At 36.8% G+C, this 23844-nt stretch overlaps 1 protein-coding gene and 1 long non-coding RNA gene across 8 annotated transcripts in view; one reads left to right on the top strand and one right to left on the bottom strand.

The window, feature by feature from the left end:
• LOC134807072 (uncharacterized) overlaps positions 1–23844 on the bottom strand; it is a 424271-nt gene that overhangs the window by 110643 nt on the left and 289784 nt on the right. The gene's annotated exons all lie outside the window — the stretch shown is intronic.
• RNLS (renalase, FAD dependent amine oxidase) overlaps positions 1–23844 on the top strand; it is a 399013-nt gene that overhangs the window by 154652 nt on the left and 220517 nt on the right. The gene's annotated exons all lie outside the window — the stretch shown is intronic.

Raw genomic sequence — 23844 nt, 5'->3', positions numbered from 1 at the left:
GTGGTAATAATGGTACCAGACACATATAGATGCTTAATCAATATTAGATACTGTTTTTATTAGTTACTAAAAGGAAACCATTTCCTGTTCATGTAATTCTAACCACCATTACAAAGTAAAATAATGTAGGCTGTTCCCATCAATTTGCTCCACCCATTTTAGCTCTTCTTAGGTTTAACTGATCTTTATCTGACATCTTTCTGAGGGCTTCCCCTCCCCATGTACCACTGTTACCCCCTAGGATCTTCACACTTATGAGAAAGCTGTGTTATGTGCTGGTTAAGAACAGGGCTGAACTTGAACCCTGGCTCCTCCTCCTTACTGTCTTTGGTTCCTTGGCCATCTCTAAGAAAGTATGTATGGAAGGGGATAATAATAGTACCTGTCTCATGGGGTTGTTGTGGTAACTGAGTTAATACATGCAAAGCATCTAGAACAGTGCCAGGCAAGTAGTATGTGATCTGTGAGTGATAGCTATGATTAAATGCTAGCAATTAGAAATAACAAAATTTCTTCATCTTTTTTCTCTTCTAAAAACATTTGCTTATTAAGGGGGCCTGACTTCCTCTTGTGAATTTTTTTTCCCTGTATCTCCTCCTTTTCTTTTTTCCAACAGTAAAAAAAGGGGGAATTGGGGGGAATGTTTTCTATATATAACTTACAGCCCTCATAAGTTGTCAGTACAAATGTCCTATGTTACAATATTGAAGACATAAATGATGATGACTCCCTCCTTGGCCTCTGTTCTGTGTTTCCCACTATTCACATGAGCCTACTTCATTGGAATAGGATTTTGGTGAACTGCCAAATGTGCCCCAAGTTTGACATGGTATGACCTTCAGTATGGGTTTTAATTCATGTGTACTTCTCTGTGTTCCACATTAGACTGTGATCTTCTTGAGTACAAAGAGCCATATTCTAATTTCATTGTGTCTACAGCACCTAATACACATACCGCTAAACTGCCATATAACAAAATAAATGAATGAATGAAGTCATATTGAAAGTATACTATTCTAGCCCTCTGTCCAGCAACAGAGTAAACTTCCAAGTTAGTTTTGGGATAATTCTGGAACTTTAAAATTTTCAGGGACACTTGTGCATTCTATTCTGGGTCTTTCTCCCTCCCTAATTTTATCATTCCTGCCACAGTTCATTGACCCCCTACTCCGAACACACTTTGTGTTTTCCTGTATCTGTGCCCTACTCTTACCATTCTTTTTGGAATGTCTTTTTCTACTTATCTGAATCTTTAGCTCACACCTCACATCAACGTTTTTTTCTCTACCCTAAGTGTAAGTCATTTCACCTTTTTCTAACCTTCTATAGCAGCTGATGTCTAAACCAATTAGCTGTCACTTAACACATACAGTTTTGTATTTTTAGCTATCATTTTTAAGAAAAATACTTAAACAGATTTTAAATTCCTTGAGAGCAATGATCATGTCTTATACTTCTATACCTCATACTAGGTGGAATACCCAATAAATCATTGTTAATGAGGTGGCTTACTCAAAGCCACCTTAAACATACTGCCAGGCAATATGAAACTAAATGCAGCATAATGAAAACATTAATTTGTGGGTAAATAGGAAGATTCATTGTACAGAAACACATTAAGACAAAGACAGAAGTTGCCAGCAGTTTCAACTTTATTAGCTCCTTTTGACTTTCTGCTTTATTTGTATTTGGTTTGATGCATCTTTTAATTTTTGTTTTATTTATGCTTTGGGGCAGGGGTAGTGGGGAAACGGCATTTAACTTTACTCTAAGTCTAGTTTTATGTACTAACAAAAACTCTACTGAAGAATTGTTTATTTTACAATGAAACATTTCAAAACAAAACGAGACAACTAATGCATCTCTGCCATCTGTTCTGATGAAGCGTGGGGAAAGAATAGATGGGGGTGAAATATTATATGCACAGTTCCCTTCCTCCCCTTCAAAACTTTCAGGAACATGCTGCCAATGGCTGTGGCATGGATATCACCCAGTTTTACGGTGTGTGGCAATATATTTGAGCATCCTGATTATCTTAATACATGGAGCTACCAAATCCAAAGCAGTGTGAAAAATGAGCAGGATGCTGGAAGGTCATGTAAGTTCTTGTTACATGTTTTATATTCTAGTGAATGAGTCTTTTAAAAATGCAGATGAAGAAAAAAGCATGACCAAACGTTGCTCCAAATCTCAGAGCAGCACAGAGATCTTGTGCCAAGGACCAAGGTTGTCTTTTATACTGAACACTTCCTCTGCCCCAGTGCTCAACAGCTCTGGTCCTATGCATTTTCCTTACTCTGCATTCACGCGTTAAAAATTTTTATATCTAGTCATCGTGTATTTACTATCATCTGAGTAATGTGTCAGCATTATATGGAGGCTAGATTAGCAGCTTCTTTTACTCATTACCCTATTGACATTTGCCTTTGATTATATATCCATAAAGGAGAATCAAGTCCCATTTGTTTTTAGATGTGATAGAACACTTAGGATTGGTGTGGGCTGCCTCAAGTCATCAGCTGGGCATAGAGCCATCTCTTTTAGGTAACCTCTACTTCAGCTCAGTTTGCATGCTGCTTTTCTTGTGGTCTGCATCTGACAGATGCACAGTCCATGCATTTTTATGAAACTACATTCAAGCCACCTATTCCTCTCCTCTAGTTATCAAACACCTTTTCTTACTATTCCTGGATTATTTCCTTTATCCAGTGTTGAACTTCTCCATTTTCCATTCACTCATTTATTCATCCCTCTGTCAACTTATATAGATGCACCTGGTATGTGCCAGGCACTATTATGCATGTTGGTTGAACAAGCAAAGCTTCAGCATTCATGGACCTTCAGTTCCGATGGAGGGAATCAGAGAGTTAACAAAGTAGACAAACACACATCATGCCATGTGGTAATCAAAGCCATGAAGGGAAATGTAACAGGGTAAGGGAGGGCAGGGGGTGGAAATGAGGTGGTGAGACAAGACTTTACATGAGAGATAAGAAAAACAAGACATGAGAGGGACACTTGTCCCTAGGTCACACAGTGAGTGACCAAGCCAGATTCAAAGCCCAGATGCCTGGCTCAAGAGCTCTTCAACACTGCACCAAGCTGTGCTCTTGACCCCACACCATTCTGTAATGGATTGCTGAGAGTATTTCCAGGGGAAGGGTCCATACCTGCTGTAGATAGCACTGCAATAAGAATTAACACAGTGTGAGGACACAAGGAATTGAGAATTTGGAGTACCAATGCATAGTCCTATTGATTGAAAGCAGATCAACCAACAAACAAGGTTTAACAGATAAATAGCAAGATTGCCAATATAGTCAGCTTTTTATAAATCCAATAAGTAGGCTTTGTAAGCATTTACATAAAAGCCTCAGTTTGAAATCTGAGATTGCATCTGACAAATCTATTGCAAGTATAAATTGTGCTAATTTCAGGAGATTCTTAAACCCATAAACTCAGCACCACACTCCTTGTTCAGTAAAGCAAATCTCTTGGTTAATATTCCTTCAGATGTGGTGAATACTGAGTAATTAATCTTAACAAAGTTAATCTTTGTCCACTTCCATGAAATTAGTTTCTAAAGAAGTGTTAAAAGCACTGGCTATACAACAGTGTCTATTAATAAAACTTCTGGGTCCAAATAAATAGAACCTGTTCTAATGATATAAGAGATATGGAAAATGCTGACAGGTTGTATGTCAGCATATGTGTAGCATATATGCAAACGCAAAGCAAGCCTAATCATGCCATTCTTTACAACTCAGGGTCATTAACAGTACCATTAGGGAAAATAGAAATTAGATTTCATGTAGGATGGTTTGGAAGCATGAAGAGAATAGAATGCCTTACCTTAAAACAGAACTAGTATTCAGTGATTTTTGGATTTATAACTATTGTTTGTTGCATTTCGAAAAGTGTTTTCTTTATAAAAGCCTACTAGGCCAGGCACCGTGGCTCACACCTATAATCCCAACACTTTGGGAGGGTGAGGTGGGTGGATCACTTGAGGCCAAGAGTTTGAGACAACCTGGGCAACATAGAAGACCGTTCTTTAAAAAAATTAAAAACCAGATGGACGTGGTGGTAGTCCTAGCTACTCAGGAGGCTGAGGCGGGAGGATTGCTTGAGTCCAGAAGTTTGAGGCTGCAATAAACAACAATCATGCCTCATGCCTCTGCATTCCACCATGGATGACAGAATGAGACCTTGTGTCAAAAAAAAAAAGGGCCATCTAATTGGAAAAATGGCAATAACCATATAATGGCAACAACACAGAAAGAAAATAATTTCTTCCATTGTTCTTTTTCTTAATCTTATCTTTTATGGGATTTCTATCAAGCTTGTCACTTGAGGAGGGCCAAATCATGAAATAGCAACACTTTTGAACCAAAGGTTCTGAGGTTTAGCCACAATTAGTAAACAGAAGACCCTAATGAAACTCAATTTGTTAAACCTCAAAATTTCCAGTTACCCGAAAGAAAGTATAAGGAAGCAGCATACCCTGTTTCATTAAAGGAAATAAATCCAGGCCATCACAAAATTCCATTTCTAATTCCTTCAAGGAAATACTGAAATATTTTTAGTGATTTGCTATAAGGTATAGATTGGTTTTGAAATATAAAGTGTTATATATAACTTGGGAAGCTCCTTTTTTCTTTCAGGCTTCGAATTCATATCCCCCATCCTTCCATATAAAATGGTTTTTAAAGCATGAGTGCACTGAATAAGGCAGTGTTAGCAGAAAACAAGGTAAGATATAAGGGAATAGTGCATTTTCATTCTTCCTATAGGACGGCTACCTTTAGTATTTGGAGCTATCATTTAATGTTTAAGTAACTGTTTTAAACAGAGCAGAAGTTAATGAAATAAAGATAGAGCTTCTCCCTCCAGAAGCTTTATCCTTCTCAAGAGTTAGCTAGGACAGTAGAAGTGTTGAGTGTAGAAAGCTATTCTTAAAAAACCAACACAACCTTGCCCTTGAGAAACCAAGTACAGATAAGACAAGACATGTACATCAAAGATGAATCACAATATGGTGTGATCTTGTATAATGAGCAGTAAAGAGGAAAGCGATGTGTGGGGCTTTTGCGGGGAGCTTCTTAAGAGAGGAGGAGGAGTCAAAGATAAAGAATGTTCTAGGTGGAAGAATGACCAGCAGCAAAGGTCAGAGGAAACGTAATTGGGACAGTGGATCAGACTGGCTGGAGCAACAGGTTATATCTAGGTTATATGGAACCTTAAATGCCATGATATAAAATTGGTATTTCCTTCTGTAGCCAATAAGACAGCCATCGGAGGTTTTTCACTGATCATATATGTAATGGGGCAAAGGAGGAGTATTTTTGGAAGATCAATTCAATAATAAGATACAATATGGATTAGAAAGGAGAGTGATTAGAGGCAGGTGATCTAATTAGAAGACCACTTCACAAGTCCAGACTTGTAGACAGCACACACCAGGGAGATGGCAGTGAAATGAACACATATGAGAAGCTTTTTGAAGATATTAGAACTGCCTACAGAGTGACTGCATGAGGGACAAGGCCGTGTCACAGATGATTAGCTTTTAAAGCTTGGGTAAACAGCAATATGTTGGATCCTTAATTGTTAGCATTTGCTAGTCTGATTAAACGCTACATATTTTTCTTTCAGAGGTGAATAAAGATAAGCTTCTTTTTATTCTATGAGTAGGGCTTTACACAGAAAGGACAGGGCACACAGAATCATAGGCTATGGGTAAAATATCATCAACAATATTAATAATGCTTCCTGTTCACCTGAAACCAAGTAATGAAGAAAAGGGAGGACCCTTGGCAAAAAGGGGGAGTTAAGGGTTTGGTTACCTCTCCAAGCTGTTACTTTGCTGGCAGAGAGTGATAGGCTTGTTCCTGCAGCCTCTCATCTCCCAAGGAACTGATACTTTTCTTATCCCATGAAACAGGGGTGGGATGTTCCTCAGTGGTCTCAGCATATGCCTCAGAAACATTTTAGACCACATGCAAGGGCTTGCCTGAGACTTCCCAAGAAGGGGCCCTTTGGGCCCTCTCTATTTTAGGGTTATAGGTATAGACTTGATCTGATTAAGAGTAGCCAGGCATTCAGGTGATGTGCTCAGGCACAAGTAACTTTCTAAAACATAACCAAAGCCAGACACACCCTTATAATTCAAACATAGCATTAGCGCCTAAACTCAAACTGCTATTGTAGTAAATTGAAGGATGCTTCCTCCCCACGTATGTTCACATTATGACCTTTGGAATCTGTAAATGTTATCTTATTTGGAAAAATTGTCTTAGCAGATGTAATTAAGTTATGGCTCCTGAGATGAGGGTCATTCTGGATTATCCAGGTGGGCTCTATATACAATAAATGTCCTCCTAAGAGATACGCAGAGAAGAAGGCAATGTGACAAAAGAGGCAGAGACTTGAGTGACATAGCTGCAAGTAAAGAAAGCCAGCAACCATCTGAAACTAGAAGAGCTATGGAACAGATTTGCCACTAGAGCCTCTGTAAGGAGTATGACCCTACAACACCTTGAGTTTGGACTTCTGGCTTCCAAAACTGTGTAAGAATAAATGTATATTGTTTTAGGCCATCAAATTTGTGATAATTTGTACAATAGACCTAGAAAACTAAGATAGCTGTATTGAAAAATCAGTTAGCATCAGCCAGCTTTATATTTAATGGACTGTAAGTCTTAACAGTTTATATGGCACTCTGGTGACCAAAAAGAAAGATCTAGTCTTTACATGATATTATGTATAATAATAAAAATATTGGCTCTATAAATTGCGCGCCTATTATATACTAGCCCTCCTCCAGGATCTTAATAGACATGAACTACATATCTAGGTAGAGCCAAGATTGGACCTTCTGACTCTAAATCCAGTGCTCTTATTATTTTATTTATTTATTTATTTATTTTGAGATGGAGTTTCACACTTGTTGCCCAGGCTGGAGTGCAAGGGCATGACCTCAGCTCATCACAACCTCCACCTCCCAGGTTCAAGCGATTCACCTGCCTCAGCCTCCAGAGTAGCTGGGATTACAGCCATGTACCACCATGCATGGCTAATTTTTTGTACTTTTTTTTAGTAGAGACAGGGTTTCACCATGCTGGCCAAGCTGGTCTCAAACTCCTGACCTCAGGTGATCTGCCCGCCTCGGCCTCTCAAAGTGCCAGTATTACAGGCGTGAGCCACCGCCCCCAGCCAGTGCCTTTTTTATTAAGTGTCTTCATGCAGCAGAAAGGAATCATGAGGAAGAAAGCACTCTTCAAAATTTGTAAATGAAGAAATCAAATTTTTTTTCAAAAGCCAACTGAATAGTTTAATAGTTTTTTTCCTTCTGATTGTTACATCTTTAAAAATGCAAAAGAATAAAAAGAAACAGAAATTAAACCTGAAAAATAAAGATCGTGACTTGGAAAAAAAAGAAAACATTGAATCAGTCTTGTTTTCCTCGACTCTCCTCACCTCTTGTTCTCCATGGTGAAGTCAGAGTTCCTGATGGACAGAGGAGTACTCAGATCCTGGGAGAGTGGCCCCTGATAGACTAGTCTTCTGGCAGTGGCCATATGAATGATCTCTAAGACAGAATTCTTGCATTATGTTTCTAGATTCCTTTTGGCTAGAGTTAGTTCTGGGTTTAGAGGTTTCAGAAGCATCAGCTTTCTTGGAAGGAAGAGATAGGAGACTTCCTTTAAATACCATTTGCACAGCAAGGACACCATTTGCACTTAGATAGTATGTCTGTGGGTGGGAGGGGGCTGCTAATGCCCCACTTTGCACCATATGAACCCTGCAATAGGCTTTAGCAAACAATCTGAGGTCACATTTAAAGGGAATCCTAAGGAATCTAGGCCTCCCTAACCTTAAGGTTGGCCAGTGGAGTGGTTAAGCAACTCTGCGCAAATTGGGGCTCACCTTTCAGGGCTCAGCAAGAGAGAACAGGAGAAAGTAGGCCAGGCTCTCAGAGCAAAGTCATTAAGAAAATTGCTTTTTAGGGGTATCTGTAGTATATACAGTCCTTTACAGAAAGGACTCTCTTTCCCTGGAACCCACAGGTTATCTGCTGTAATAGAAAACTCCTAGGTTCTCCATACCATTTGTAAAGACTTCTTTATCCCAGGAACTTAAACACCATTTGTAGTATATACTCCATTGTATACACACATACCCCGAGATGTGGTTAAGTTTTAGTAGATGGAGAGGTGTAACCAACTTATCCTGACTGCTTGAACCACTTGTGCAATTCCATGAGAACTCTGCTAGTAGAGACAGAAGAAAGAAATTGTATGTTTGATTTTTATCTCAAATGAGAGTCTTTTTAGCTATTTCTTCAGGATATTTTTAACATCAGATTTTGTAAGCCTTTGATGAAACAAACAGCCATTTTGGATGGCTAAAGTTGAGGAAACACTGCTATTTTCAATAACATCATAATGAAAGAAGTATTCACAGGTATAGCACAATGTGGTGGATTAACAATGCATCTTTTCTAAACTAACTAATATACTGTCTTCAAGTTTTATGTTGTATTATAGTGAGCAGAGCCCAGTGTTAGGAGTCAAGGTTAGATCCAAGTTTCAAATGGGCCACATACATCTGAGTGACTGAGGAAAAGTCATTTTACCTCTGAGCTTTTATTTCCTGAACTTTAACTCCAAGTTAGTTATCCTTACTTACCAGGATAACTAATTTGTTGCAAGAAACAAACAAGATAACATGGGAAAGCATTTAGCACATATAGGCATGCGGTAAAAAAATTCTGTTGAATCTTTAGCTTCGATGAGGCAAAAATGTGGCTGTTTCTTCCTACATCTCCACCTAGGAATTTAAAATAAAAAAAAAAAAAAGACAAAAGCTCACTTTTTCCATTCTGAACTTTCCATTCTGGACATTCTTACTAAAACTTGGCTTCATTTTATGTGAATATTTTTATGTATTTTAAAAGTCAATAGAAATCAGTTTCAGATCACTAACTCTAAAAGGGAAAGTGAGTAATTATACAACATAGAGTGAGGCAGGAATGTCAACATGATCACTTAAAACAGTATTCGTATCTGCATCTTAAAGAGAAGGCTTCTATAGTGCATAAAGTTGTGACACATGAACAACAAAAAGCCAAAACGGTAAAGATTCCAAAGAAAATAACTTGCTAATGTCCTAAGCTTGAAGAACATTTTTAATGCACTTTCTTTGTTCCCATCCTCTAGGCTAGATGTGGAAGTTATGGCTAAAGTCCTTGGCATTGTCATAATAACACAGATATTTAAAGGGCTATGGCTCATATTTCAGGAGCTGGCCTTTGAGTGGCCTCAAGGAACAAGAGTACTATTTTATTCAGCTCTGTTGGCACTTTGACCTTTTTGGGAAACATGCTGTATTATCTTTCACACTGTTATACCATTTTTTAATTTGCCTGTCAAATTAACGTAGTAGACTGTTTACAGCTGTTTTATGTAAAGTTTTACTGATAAAAATTCTCCATAAATGTGGACTCTTGCTGTTTTAAAAAGAACCACTTTATTAATCAAAGGCTTTTAAATCCAAATTCCAACATAAATATGGCATTTTATACCAAGATTTTCTAACTGTAGGAAGCATATAAAAGGAAACACCAAATTTAAAAAATTTGTGAAATATCTTCTCAAACCACATGTACAAATCCAAGTTTGAGGCTACTAAACAATACAATAGTGTTTAGACCCTGCTGTTCAAAAGGCTTTGGAAATTTCAAAACATATAAAATCTTGATTCAAAAATTACAACTTCTCCCAGAAGAATACTGCAGAAAATAAAAATAACTTAGCTGGGCTCCCACTCCCCTTTCCAAACATATCATAAAGTCTAGGAAGGCCAGATTCTCATCCTATATAACTCTCTGAGAATTCCCACAGGGAAATCTGTGAAAGAATTCAGAAACTTTCCTTGCGGAAATTCTCATAGAGAGACATAGGACAAGAATCTGGTTTATAAACAATAAACATAAACTTTTTAAAGATTTGATCTTTGCCCTTAATTAAGCTCCAGATGTTAAGTGGGAAGAGATCATCTTGGGGCCCCAATATTCTGTTTCCTGGGTTCCCAAGAATTCAGTCAGTCATTCAGCAACTGCATTGCCATAAAAAGACAATAGGATATTTGTAAAATTGCCCCATCCTTTTTAATCCAGTTTTCAATAGGATGGTAGCTAGGACACATAGGACAAATTGAATTTTAAGCAGAGGAGTAATATGATTATATTTGCATATGTGGGGTTTTTCAAGTACAAAAATGGCATATGCTTATTGTAAAACATTTGAAGAAAGAAACACATATAAAAATAAAATAATGAAAGTCCTCAAAAGAAATCTAATAGACTTTGCCAATTAATATAATTCAGGGCTGGGCGCAGTGGCTCACTCCTGTAATCCCAGCACTTTGGGAGGCCAAGGTGGGAGGATCACCTGAGGTCTGGAATTTGAGACTAGCCTGACCAACATGGAGAAAACCCATCTCTACTAAAAATACGAAATTAGCCGGGCGTGTTGGCACATGCCTGTAATCCCAGCTACTCAGGGGGCTAAGGCAGGAGAATCGCTTGAACCCAGGAGGCAGAGGTTGCAGTGAGCCAAGATCACGCCATTGCACTCCAGCCTGGGCAACAAGAGCGAAACTCCATCTAAAATAAATAAATAAAAATAAAATAAAATAAAAATTATATATATATATAAAATTCAGTTATATTTTTTTCATAGAACAAAGAGAAAAAATAAGGTCAGGTTATCAGGTAGCAACTGAATAATTTTGAAAACTTCACCTACCTAGAATTCATTGTATAGTATTCTCCAAGCAAAGGAGAGTAGGAGTTTTTTAATGTGCCCTACTCATTAGGACAGAAACAAGAATGGAAGTAGGGGTCATGAAGGTCAGAAATAGGCTTTGTCATGCTAACTGCCATCAGAACACTGAAAGTGGAAGGAGGGCAAGGAAGGAGGAGCCCACAGATCAGACCCACAGAAGAGTTCAGAAGTCAGATCAGTCACAGGGAGGAGAAAACAAGACTGCTAGAAAACCTTAATATCTTCTCCTCCACCACCTGATCTTAACTTTCAGGTTAACCCATCTGCGCATGGCACTAGAGTGCTGTGTGAGCACTCTAGTCTGGGAGCAAGAACAGACAGGCTTTACAGTGTGATGGCTAACACTGACTGAGTACTTACTGTGTGCCAAATACTATTCTAAGAAGCATACATGCATATCTCATTTCATCCTAACAGCAACCCAATGAGACGGGACTATTATTAGCACCATTTTACAAATGGCAAAACTTAGGCTTAAAGAGATCAAGTAATTTGCTCAATCACATAACCAATAAATGATAATGAAGTTAACTTTTATTTTTTGAGTTTTTCTATAGATACACAAACCAGTGTCACTATATTCACTATATTGACCAGTTTGTTGAGGGGGGAAAAAAGTCATTTAAAAAAGCACCAGTCTAATAAATAGGATGGTTGAGATTTTGTTTTGGATAAGAAATCATCAGTCTAGCCAATTCAGTCAAAATTAATAATCTATCTTTTGAAGTAAACACAACCTCAATGCACTCTTGAATGCCAGTTCTTTCAAATGCCATATACCTTTCCTAACCTTCTTAATGAGCTCCAGTTATACCCAACATCAATTGTTTATTTGGGGAGAGGTTAGGAGCTGACATTGTTTATAGGCAAGGAGAAATATTTTAGCATTCCACAAAACCCTTTCTCAGGTTCATTTGCCCATATGCTCAGGAATGTTTACCCTGATCCTCAGTGAATCTTTTACCTTTCCAACACCCTGGAGTATCTTTGTTCAAAGCAAGACCATCCTACATGCCAGGAGCATTGTCTGCTAAGAGCTCACACATACAGTATCTGTGTGCTTTCTTTCAATATAAGCAGTATTTTGGTTGAAGGCAGCATCAAAACCCAGAGTTTTGGGGCACCTTTTCAGTCTTCTCTCTACCCATCTTTCTCAGAGCTCTAGATACCCACAGGCTGACTTCCTGAATGCTCCTCTCAAAAGAATTCCTCCCTGGCCAAGACCAAACTTCTATTTATTCATTGCAGTAGATGTGAGAGGCACAGAATCAATCTGGTGAACAAATTATAATCAATTTAAAAAACAATTTTGGTTAACTAAATGAATCCCTAATGGGCAGGTTGATTGAACGGACCATTTCTGGAGCAAGAAAATTTTCTCAATACTAACAATACTTCTAACTCCCATCTTATATATTATTCAAATAAGAGTCAAAAAGCTCCAAAAGGTTGCCAGTGGCCACATTTGATTGTTAACTTCAAAAGGGCCTTTCTGCTTTTGCAATTTTTCCATGCACACAGTGAGCAAAATCCATAAATGTATTTTCAGATTTCACATAAGAGGGCATCATAGTCCAAGCTGAACTCTAAAATCAATAGTCTCAAATGGTAGTTTTTAATCTTCTTCAAGAATCTGATAAGAGGTATATATACACACACATAGAAATACTGCAATAAGATTCCGTCATGTGAGCAGTTGTAAAGAAAAGAAATGGAAACTATACCCTAACACCAGTCTTTAAATAACAGCCTCATCCTTCCAACCTGGTTTCCTCATCCCTAAAATGAAGCCATTCAAATTTCCTAATCTCTCATGTTTTGTCAACTCTAGGACTTTTTTTTTTTTTACCACTTTTTTTCGTATGCTCACAGAAAGCCTGTTTTTATTATACTCTTGCAATGGTAATGATACAATCTCTAAAGACAAGTTAACAGAAGACCACATAGATTCAGAATATTTGCTTCATGGTGAAGAGGTGTCAAAAAATAAACAAACAAAAACTTCCTAAAATGTCTTTAAAATGGAAAGTATGTATACTAGAAACAACCTAAATAAGCAAATGACATGATATTTATATTAATACCTTCAGATAGAAAGTGTTTCCCATGTATTTAATTTTGGTACAGATGTGATTGTGAAGGCTGTTTATTTTTGGTACAAAAGATAAAATTAGAGGAACAAAATAAGGTCCAGTTTCTCAGTAGTTTACCTATTATACTCAAATGATGAGTAGGCAGTATTGACATAGGAAAACTTCTTCACTGCCCTCAAAAGTAATAGAGAATAAAATAGGGCAGATCCACTCATAAATTGAAACATTTCTGAGCAGAAGGATTGGAGACAATGAAAACAAATCCTATCTGTCAACCAAAGAACCACTGAAGATATCTGAAAAGAGATATCTGAAAGAGGAAGGAAGAGGCCTTTAAAATTAAGTGGAAAATACAACTCCCATCATTTCACCTCAGTGATGCTTAATAGTTTGGACCTAGCTACAAATAGAACAGCGAGCATTTGGTCAGCTGCCTGGAGGAAGACCACAAACACAAAGCAGGGATGACGTAAGATCCAGTTGATGTAAAATCCAGTAGGTATAATACCAAGTAGGTGAGAAATCCTTAAAAGTAGACTTAGCTTTATGAGAGAGGGAAACACGCTGCCCTTTGCTATTTTCACAGTGCCAGAAGCAATGTTGTTAGCACGAAGGCACTTAATATTTGTAGAATAAGTGAATGAATGCATGTCAGGTAATGTTGGGAATTAAGTTCCAATTTGCACGTGTGATAAATGAAAGACGCTGCAGGCCATCAAAAGCTATTAACAGAGCTGGGACATAAGATCAAGATTAGTGAAGAGCAGAGCATAAGAAAAGATCAAAGAAAGAAAAAGACATTTACTACTAGAGCAGAAGGATATGGGAGCAAGGTATCTGGAAGCTTTTGAGTGGGAACCAGGAAACCTTTGTCTCAACCCTCCACCTCGATGCATTATATGACCTCAGACAGTTAATCTGACTTCATATTTTCCTGTTACTGACGTTCTCTCCCACTTTTAAGGGAGCATAAGAGATTCCTTAAACACAGTAGTGAATGGATACTTTTCCTTTGGGGCTGGACATCATCAACAGATCTGTGTCCAAAACATATGCTTTAAGTATTTCTAGTTTCTTTTCTGAATCAGTGCTAAGGATGAAAGTTTATTCACTCAACAAATATTTAGGGAGCATCTGCTATTTGCCAGATATTATTCTAGGCAGGGGTAACTACCCTTTACTTTGAGTAGTTCACTATTTTGAGACACAATCTATAGAAAGCAATTGGAAAGCTACAGAATATTTAGGATCACTTTATTTTTATTATTGCTAAGTGTCTTAAGGTTTACACATCATCTCACCTCTCATTCATTTCTCTTCCCTATGCCATCTGACTCGAGCCTCCTGGCTACTTGGAAACTACCTTCCTATGACGCCATATATGACTGCCTAATTCTTTGAACTTTGCTCAGGTATTTTTTTTTTCAACTTTTGTTGCAGCACTTGATATTATTGATTGTTCTAACTTTATTAAAACTCCAACCTTCCCTGGTTTTCATCTCAATGATATAATGAGTTCTAAACAGTTATCAACTGAGTTTGGAACCACAGAGATATTAGTGTAGATCTCATCTTTGTCATCTTGTGAACCTGAGCAAATTACTTAACCCAAGTCAGTGAGTTTCTTCATCCATAAAACTAGGTGCTTGTATCTTCATTCAACACCCCCGCTTACACTGTTGTTGTTAAGGATTTTATGAAGTTAAAGCCTGGTACCTGGCACATAGTAAAATAATAGGATCCACGTAAGAGTTCCATTTTGGTTCCCCTTTTCTCTATCTGCACTACTACTGCCATAACTTGAGGCCCTCCTCTCTGAATTATTGCAGCGACCTTCTCACCTGACCCCTCTGCCTTCAATCTCTCATGGCTTCATTCTACTCTCCACCTAGGGGCTTTCCAAAATGCAAATCTGATCATATCACCATCCTTCTTAAAATTCATCAGTGGAATCCAGTGACCTGTCAGATAAACGGCTCAAACTCCTAAACCTGATGTGACCCAGGCTCATCTCTGCCCACATTAACCACAAAAGCTTCCTTCGCCCTTTACTATGGCCATGTTGAATGATCCTAGTTCCCAGACTGCTCTGTGCACTCACACACCTCCATGTCATCGCATGTGACTCATGTTCTACTTGGAACACTCTTTTCTGCCTGGAAAACTTCTCTATGTTCTTCAGGATTCAGCTCACCATTATACCCTTCTTACTTCTTCCCAAAACAGACAGAGTTAGATCTCACTCTGAAGTGCTTCAGTATTATCTAATGCATACATTATGTTTTAACCATTAGTTCTGCTTATCTGTCTTCCCATTTAGGTATGTTCTCCATGAGGGACTCTATGTTTGCTCCCAGTTCTTTTCATAGAGCCTGAAACCTAGTATGTTCAATACATGTTTGTTGGCCTAATTACATAAGTGTGAGTGTTAGTGCTTTGGCATACAAAACAGAATTGGAAAAGTGGAAAAAAAAAAAAACAGAAGATGGGGCTTAAGTCAGTCCAAATGTGAGAGTGAATGAACCAAGAGTAAAGGGGAAGATTTGCAAAATCAATAATGAAGGCAGTATGAAACAGAATTAGACTCTGCCTAATAACAAACATGTGTACAACATATGTGTTTTTTCCTGTGGTCCGCTGAGGAAACAGTTTCTACTTTTTCAAAAGCAAATAAATATATAGGGGCATATTTAAGTTCTAGAACATGGAGCAATAATCAATTGCAATTCTGAAAATTGCATTTTCAGAAATAGGTCTCCACTAAGGTTTTGTTCTCAACATATCATTTAAGAAAACATAATCCCAATGTAATCAAATGCTCACATGTAATCAATAATGTGAGCCATGGGGCTGGCTAATTGACTGTGCAGTGACCAACTCCTGTAGAGCTCGTTGGCTGAGATGAGAAATAGCAAAGGCCGTTACAGGAAATAGACTTGTCTTGTGGAATCATGAGAATTTAGCCTCCTTTGAGAAGGGACTCTGAGCCTAGCCATGTAACAGCACCAAGAGGAGAATGATGTTGAAATCATGTGTGTCCATGTGCATTTCCATGGCTTTAACTCTCTTATAAAGATTCCCTTGAAGTACCTCAATACACAAGAAAGAGCTAGTGATGTTGTATTGTTAAGTCTCAAACTGTTATATTTTAGCATTGACCACTGAATTTATTTCTTAGTGAATTTATTTCTTATTTATTCTTTAATAACAACAGTGTAAGCGGGGGTGTTGAATGAAGATACAAGCACCTAGTTTTATGGATGAAGAAACTCACTGACTTGGGTTAAGTAATTTGCTCAGGTTCACAAGATGACAAAGATGAGATCTACACTAATATCTCTGTGGTTCCAAACTCAGTTGATAAATGTTTAGAACTCATTATGTCATTGAGATGAAAACCAGGAAGGTTGGAGTTTTAATAAAGTTAGAATAATCAATAACTCATCATATATTTATGGGGACAAGTTCATTTTGTGATTCCCTGGAACTGAAATTATTATTTCACCACAGTTGTTACAGCACCTTTCTTGTTTGAACTTAGTAACAAAATGTCAAGAGAGTATACTGATAATTTATAAATTTAACTCTTTGGGGCTTTTATACTGGTATGGTCCAAAATCAAGTTTTATTTTCTGAAGTTACAATGAAAATAAGAATAAAGTAAAGTATAATAAGGAAAACAATTATATGGTAAAAATCAGTAACTCTGATATTAAATTATGGTCGAAATTTCAAATTCTCTGATTGAATTCATTTGAATAATAAAACTATGAATATTTTTAAAAACTTATTTAAAAGGTCTTTGAACTTTTTTTCTTTGTTAAACTTGGCATAGAACGTTTCCTATATTCTCTACTGTTTTGTGACTATTGTCCTAATATAGATCAAAAGTTGTCAACTACAGCTGAGTGGGCCAAATCCAGCCTGTTGCTTGCTTTTGTAAGTAAAGTTTTGCTGAACACAGCCACACATTCATTTACACATTGTCTGTGGCTGCTTTCATGATCTAATGTCAGAGCTGAGTAGTTGCAAGGGACACTGTATGTCCCACAATGCCTAAAGTATTTGCTGTCTGACACTTTACAGAAAAAGTTTCCTGACCTTTAATATTAACAATTAATATTAAAACAAATAAAGCCTCCTCTTTATTATATGCAACACAGAGCTACTAGGCTGACAAACTTAAAGGCAATTTCTCTTAAAAAATGAAAAATAAAAAGATTTTAAAACAAAAGTTGCCAGTCATCAGAAATGAATTTCAGCTCTGCCATTAATTTTTTCCAACAACTAATGGACAGAAGTTTCTTACTCACCACCACGTATGTTTAGAAGATTAATGACTGGCATTTTATGAGCACAGTAAGTGAGTTATTTGGCTCCACTATTTTATATAATTCTTTGAAAATCTTAAGTAACATACATTTTCAAATATGGGGGAAATGGACTGCAATCTAGAACTGTTTTCTTGTAGGAAAATGGAGATAAGATGTAAAATCACTAAGTTAGAGACTCTCATGACTCACAGAATCTTTCTGAGTTCTATTTAAATCATTTGAAACTGAAATTAATGATTCATATATGTGATAGGTCTTGCAGAAGTAAGAAAGGAATCATGATTCATCTAATATTAGCGTATGTGCTTTGTTCTTATGGCACAAGGTGGAGAAATGCATGTTTAACGCTTTTAGATGTATGTTCTTGCACATGTTCTTTTCTCAATTTTGTATCCCAAATGGTAAATAGGGCTAACTAAATTAACTTTCTCATTGCATTACTGTGAAAATGTTCATATAAAATACCTGAAACTGAGAAGTAATTTGTGATCCCTCTGATTGAAAATGGTGGCTTTGGTGCACATTCAACTAATGACTAAAGGATATTGTGTATAGATTTTTATCTGTTCTCATCTACATCATCTGTGTGAAAAAATTTTAAACAGTAAATAATTTCCTTAACATAATTTGGTATAAAGTAACATTTTTTGTAAAGTGAATCATACTTTGCTAGTTATTTAAATTACATTTTCAGAAATGGGTCTCCACTAAGGTTTTGTTCTCAACACATCATTTTTAAAAACATTTTCCTAATTAAAACAAATCTAACTTTTCATAGAGAAATATAATTTGCTAATAATCATATTTTACCATTTATTTAAATTGCATTTTCAGAAATAGGTCTCCACTAAGGTTTTGTTCTCAACATATCATTTAAGAAAACATAATCCCAATGAAAACAAATCAGACTTTTCATAGAGAAATATAATTTACTAAAAATTATTTTTGACACAAAGAAGTTTATAAAAAATAGTATGCCAAAAAAAATTCCAAATAAATAAATTGCATTATATAAAACACCAAATTGATAATAGTTCATTTGGGTTTCTGTAACAAGATACCTTAGACTGAGTAGTTTATGAAAAAAAATTTATTGGCCGGGTGCAGTGGCTTACACCTGTAACCTCAGTACTTCAGGAGGCTGAGGCAGGATGGTTCTCTCTTGGGGTGTCCTCATGTGGCAGTCAGGGCAAGGCAGCTCCTTTTGACTTCTTTTCATTAGGGCACTAAACCTATTCATTAGGGCTCTTAAAACGCATCACCTCTTACTACTATCATATTTGGTATTAGGTTCTAACATATGAATTTTGGAGGAACACCAACATTCAGACCATAGCAACAGTATTATTCAGTGTCTAAAATGTGGAAAGGGAGAAGTTTCATCTCATTGCATAATGCTTATAGAGGAAACAAAAAAAAGGAAGAAAATAAAAAGAAAATGGAAAAATAAAAGCTTTCACATTCAATTGAACAATTCTTCTCTACATAAAGCCACCATGATTATGTTTTGAAACTATATTTTGGACAATTTCCAGACATCCTTAGTTGAGGTGCAGAACTATATGCAGTTTAAACACATTTAATAATTGCATGTATATAATATGTGCCCTATCTCTTTAAGAACTTGCTTTTTCTTTCATCTTTCATCAGCACACTACTGGGAATGAGGGTGGGAGGTGGGGGTAAATACAAGTACATTAAAAATCCAGCACAAAAGTAGAGAGGACAGCAGAGTCAAAGTTTATATTCATAATTATTTCCTTAGATGGAAGCATTTTATGCTATATATTAACCCAATTTGCAAGTCAGGTCACCTGTGTCATTTATGTTTTGCACACAAAGAGATTTCCATGTGCTACAGAGCAAATACTAATAATGAAATCAGAGTGCCCTAATAATAACTTTCAAAGCAGGGACCAGCTATTGTTTTTAGCTCTGACAATTGTGATTCCCTGGGTTAGGCCAGCAAGTGTAGTAGGGCAGCAGTAGGTACCACAAGGGGTAGAACTGTGACTGTTTTATTTACCCTTTTACTTCTGGTACTAGTAAGTATTTCTTGACCTACCGAAGGAGTGAGAGTTGTCCTTTCTTCATTTCTGCTATTTTCCCTCCCTTTTTTTCTCATGATAATTACAGTTACCTTAATTCTCACTCCTTTCTCTTTCTTTGTACTATTGTTAATTTTTTTATTAATTTAATTTATTAAATTTCTCCTCTCACATCAATCCATGTATAACCACCTTTTTCTCACCCTCTCATCATAAAGGAATCTAAGAGAGCATAGCCATAGAAAAATGAATCACAAACCTAACCAAACTAGCAACAAAAACAATAAATGTTGCATTTTTTTCATGAGGAGAGGGACTAGATACTCAAAAGGATAGATATTCTGTTCTTTTCATTGGTAGTGGGCTGGCATATTCCACATGCAAACAGAGTTTGAGAAGTTTTTGATGTTGACTATTTTTTTCCATAAGTTATTGGGATTCAGGAGGTATTTGGTTACATGAGTAAGTTCTTTAGTGGTGATTTGTGAGATTTTGATGCACCTATCATCCGAGCAGTGTACACTGCACCATATTTGTAGACTTTTATCCCTCACCCTCCTCCCATTCTTCCCCCCAAGTCCCCAGAGTCCATTGTATCATTCTTATGCCTTTGCGTCCTTATAGCTTAGCTCCCACATATCAGTGAGAACACGCGATGTTTGGTTTTCCATTCCTGAGTTACTTCACTTAGAATAATAGTCTCCAGTCTCATCCAGGTCACTGCAGATGCTGTTAATTCATTCCTTTTTATGGCTGTGTAGTATTTCATCATATACCACAGTTTCTTTATCCACTTGTTGATTGATGGGGATTTAGGTTGGTTTCATGATTTTGCAATTGTGAATTGTGCTGCTATAAACATGCATGTGCAAGTGTCTTCTTTGAATAATGACTTCTTTTCCTCTGGGTAGATACCCAGTAGTGGGATTGCTGGATCAAATGGTAGTTCTACTTTTAGTTCTTTAAGGAGTCTCCACACTGTTTTCCATAGCAGCTGTACTAGTTTACATTCCCTCCAGCAGTGTAGAAGTGTTCCCTGATCACCACATCAGGAAACTTTGGTCACATTTCTGGAAATGTGAAATGCTCTGGAAAGTCTCAGCAATAGCATTGAACAAGTAGAAGAAAGAAATTCAGAACTCAAAGACAAGGTCTTTGAATTATCCCAATCCAAGAAAGACAAAGAAAAAAGAATAAGAAAATATGAACAAAGCCTCTGAGAAGTCTGGGTTTATGTTAAACAACCAAACCTAAGAATAATCAATGTTCCTGAGGAAGAAGAGAATTCTAAAAGCTTAGAAAACATATCTGGGGGGTAATTGAGGAAAACTTCCCCAGCCTTGCTAGAGACCTAGACATCCAAATACAAGAAGCACAAAGAACATCCAGGAAATTAATCGCAAAAATATCTTCGCCTAGGCACATTGTCATTAGGTTATGCAAAGTTAAGACAAAGGAAAGAATTTTAAAAGCTATGAGACAGAAGCACCAAGTAACCTTTACAGGAAAACCTGTCAGATTAACAGCAGATTTCTCAGCAAAAACCCTACAAGCTAGAAGGGATTGGGGCCCTATCTTCAGCCTCCTCAAACAAAACAATTATCAATAAGCCAAGAATTTTGTATCCAGCGAAACTAAGCATCATATATAAAGGAAAGATGAGGTATTTTTCAGACAAGCAAATGCTGAGATAATTTGCCATTAACAAGCCACCACTACAAGAACTGCTAAAAGGAGCTCTAAATCTTAAAACAAATCCTGGAAATACATCAAAACAGAACCTCTTTAAAGTATAAATCACTCAGGACCTATAAATCAAAAATACAAGTTAAAAAGCAAGAACAAAAAATAAAAAAACCCCAAAGCACACAGGCAATAAAGAGCATGATGAATGCAATGGTACCTCACATTTCAATACTAACATTGAATGTAAATGGCCTAAATGCTCCACTTAAAAGATACAGAACTGCAGAATGGATAAGAACTCACCAAACAACCATCTGCTCCCTTCAGGAGACTCACCTGACACATAAGGACTCAAAAAAATTAAAGTAAAGGGTTGGAAAAGGGCATTTCATGCGAAAGGACACCAAAAGCAAGCAGGGGTAGCTATTCTTATATCAGACAAAATAAACTTTAAAGCAACAGCAGTTAAAAGAGACAAAGACGGACATTATACAACGGTAAAAGGCCTTGTCCAACAGGAAAATATCACAGTCCTAAACATATATGCACCTAACACTGGAGCTCCCAAATTTATAAAACAATTACTGATAGACCTAAGAAACGATGTTGATAATTATGATAGTTCAGGGGAGTAGGAAATTGAAATAATCAGAGAAGGAAATGAGGTCTGACCTACATCTGCCCGAATTGTATCTGCCAGAATTGTATCTGCACCAAACCAATTAGTTTTACCCACATCTATGAGATTTGAATGTAAATCACTAGATATGCAACATTTGTTTATCCTCACAACTTCAAGAAGGCTACACTAAAATCATCTCAAGGCAGTATTCGGCCCTGTGCTTAAAGATCCCCAGAGAAGGAACATTTCCAACTGCCAGGTACCAGGAAGTTTTTCCTAAGCCTAACTATAATTCTCTCTTCTGTAATATAAGCCCAGATACTACCCAGCTGACTAAAACAGCTGCTTATCTTCATCTGGAGAATATTTATTTGCCAATTTGAAGAATTGTTTTTGTAGTTTCCCTCCACTTCAGCATTCCCTGGGCCAAGTGATCTTAGTTGCCTTAGCTTTGCCTATTTTGTGACCTTTTTGACAGGTTCATGCCTGCCATTCCCAAGTACACTGTATTTCACTTAATACCTAAGAATAAACGAGGTAGAATTTGGGAAGTGCTGAGTCAAGTGTCTGGGTAACCTCCTGGTTTCTCTTTGCTGCAGTTCTTTATTCATCTTGTGTTACCAAGCTTCATTTTTCCACAGTAGCATTATTTTGCTACTTCCTCATAAGTTTAGGATCCATTCTTATATTTAGAGCTTTCCCATCAAACTTAAGCCATGTTTTCCTCATCTTCTAACTTAAAATTATGTCTCCTGGATACATTACTATTCTATTGTCACTTGGCCTATGACTTAGGGGTTTAGACCTCATTTTAAACTTCTACCTATTTGACGTTAGGAAAATCCCATAGTACTTTTTCAGCAGAATAAAATGTCTGGGGGAAAGAAAAACACCTTAGAGGTGGTAATATCTGAATTGTAGAGAAGTTTACAGAACTCTTTCATTATCCAGATGATGAAACAGGCTTAGAATGATTAAACAATTTGTCCCAGGTCACAAAGATTCTTGGGAACAGAGGCAGGATTGAAACCAAGGTCAATTGATTCTCAGTTGCATGCACTTTCTACAATACACTGAAGCCTTTCAACCATACCTCATGTATAATAACAAAGTTAACAAGCTAGGATTGCCGATGAGAATGATATGAAAATTAGAAGTTTAAAGGAATTTAACAGAAAACTGCTTTTGTTGTAAATTCCACAATCTTATCAGTAAATAGTATGGATTATAGAACTAGACTTCCATTTTTTTTTTTGTCCTTTTTTGTTTTCTGTAGGCAAGGCCTTGCTCTGTTGCCGAGGCTGGAGTTCATTGGTGTGATTATAGCTCACTGTAACCTTGAACTCCTTGGCGTAAGTGATTTTACTGCCTCAGCCTTCCAAATAACTGGGTCTTATAGCCATGCACCACCACACACAACTAATTTTTTTTTTTATGTTTTATTTTGTAGAGACAGGGTCTCCCTATATTGCCCAGGGTGGTCTCAAACTCCTGAGCTCAAGTGATCCTCCTGCATCGGCCTTGTAAAGCGCCTGGATTACAGGTGAAGCCCCCAGGCACAGTCCATCCTGTATTAAACTAGACAAATTTATGTATTTTAGTTAGCCAGGAAAAAAAAAAAGCTACAAGAATCCTTTAATTAATTAAAATGGGTCCTTCCCACTAAATTGTCTTTTATTTTAAAGGTTATTATATAAATCTTCAAGTGTGTGCAAATATAGAAATTACAGAATATTGAATCTAGATTTAGCAATTGTCAACATACAGTCAACCTTGTTTTATCTATAATCCCAATGTGACCCAAAATTATTTGATGGAAATTTCAGGCATCATATTATTTCATCTGTAAATATTTCAGTGTATATTTCTCCAAGATAAAGGTACTTGTTTTAAACCATAACAAAAGTTATCACAGGTACAAATATTAACAATAATTTCTATTTACCATGTACACCATCACATAATTAATATCATCAAATAGCCAGCCAATGTTCATATTTCTTTGATCTTCATATGTGCACATGTATATATAAGTTTGTATGTTTGATCAAGATCAAAATAAGGTTTTGTAATAGAAATGCAATTGCAATATAAGTAATTAACTGACATATCTCTTAAATCTCTTTTATTCTACAGGTTTTTTTCTCATTTTTCCCCTTGTGATCTTTTGTTGAAGAAACCAGGGATTATTTTTGCCCTGTATGGTTTCTG

This window comes from Pan troglodytes, chromosome 8 (assembly GCF_028858775.2).
Source record: "Pan troglodytes isolate AG18354 chromosome 8, NHGRI_mPanTro3-v2.0_pri, whole genome shotgun sequence".
NCBI classification, from domain to species: Eukaryota; Metazoa; Chordata; class Mammalia; order Primates; family Hominidae; genus Pan; species Pan troglodytes.
This window is presented reverse-complemented; position numbering and strand designations above follow the sequence as displayed.